Genomic DNA, 1,005 nt, shown 5'->3' on the forward strand with positions numbered 1-1,005 from the left:
GAAAAAAAAAAAAAAAAAAAAAATTTTCTGATACGCACACAAAATTGCCATTAAAACATTGGAAAGAAGGTAGCCAATTCAATTTTCTATAGAAGAAACTAGAAAGAAAAAAAAAGGGGGGGGGCATTTTTTATTGAAATTAAGCTTTAGTAATATATTCAACATGTCACATACTTGTATATGTAAGGTATTTAGACCCATTTATTTATATAGTTGAATGTGTTATGAAAATACTTTACATAAGACCTTTATTCTTCATAATATCACTTCAGAAAATAAAAAATAACTTCCATTTATGAAAGTGCTAAAGATTAGTGAAGAATATACAAGGACACAAGCTTTATTAGTACTTTATTAATGTAAACATCTCACAATATCACAACTGTAAACCTGGAACAAAGGAAGTATAGCCTACTAGGTGTACTTACATAATTTGTAAACCATTTTTGATATTTTTGTCATCCAGTATTGTTCAAAGTCACATAGCTAGAGTAATCTTTCAAGCATGCAGAATAAATTTCTCTTATATCCCTATTTTTGAAACTTATGTTTTATATGAGAAGCCAGTCACTTGTGGTGTACATGGATTATAAAACAGATTGATAAAATACTACTTAAGTTTACAAATAACAAATTTTATTAGTTTACAAAACTGTACATATACTTAACTAGATCTTGTACAGGTAGTATTCCGGTATTCATGGTTATATTATATGAACCTTTCATGCTTTTGCTGCTGCAAATGCATCAATTAAACTATCAAAATTTAAGGTATTAAGTAAGTCTTTTTCAATACTTAATATTGCCAAGTTACTAAGTCGTTCTTGTATCATTGAGGTTCTCAAGTACGTAAGAGTTAATTTCAGATTGCTGAAGGACCTTTCACAACTAGCAATAGAAACCCCAATTGTTCACAAAATCTGCAATGCAATTCTTTAATTTGGGAAAACATCTTCACCATACGAAATTATAAATGTTTGCAAATCAGTTGCAACCATTGGTTCA

General features: G+C 28.8%; 1 protein-coding gene across 2 annotated transcripts in view; it reads right to left on the minus strand.

The window, feature by feature from the left end:
• Nucleotides 1-1,005, minus strand: part of LOC106459865 (rhophilin-2-B-like) — a 94,800-nt gene that overhangs the window by 36,640 nt on the left and 57,155 nt on the right. The window lies entirely within an intron of this gene.

The sequence above is a fragment of the Limulus polyphemus genome, unplaced genomic scaffold, assembly GCF_000517525.1.
Source record: "Limulus polyphemus unplaced genomic scaffold, Limulus_polyphemus-2.1.2 Scaffold671, whole genome shotgun sequence".
NCBI classification, from domain to species: domain Eukaryota; kingdom Metazoa; phylum Arthropoda; class Merostomata; order Xiphosura; family Limulidae; genus Limulus; species Limulus polyphemus.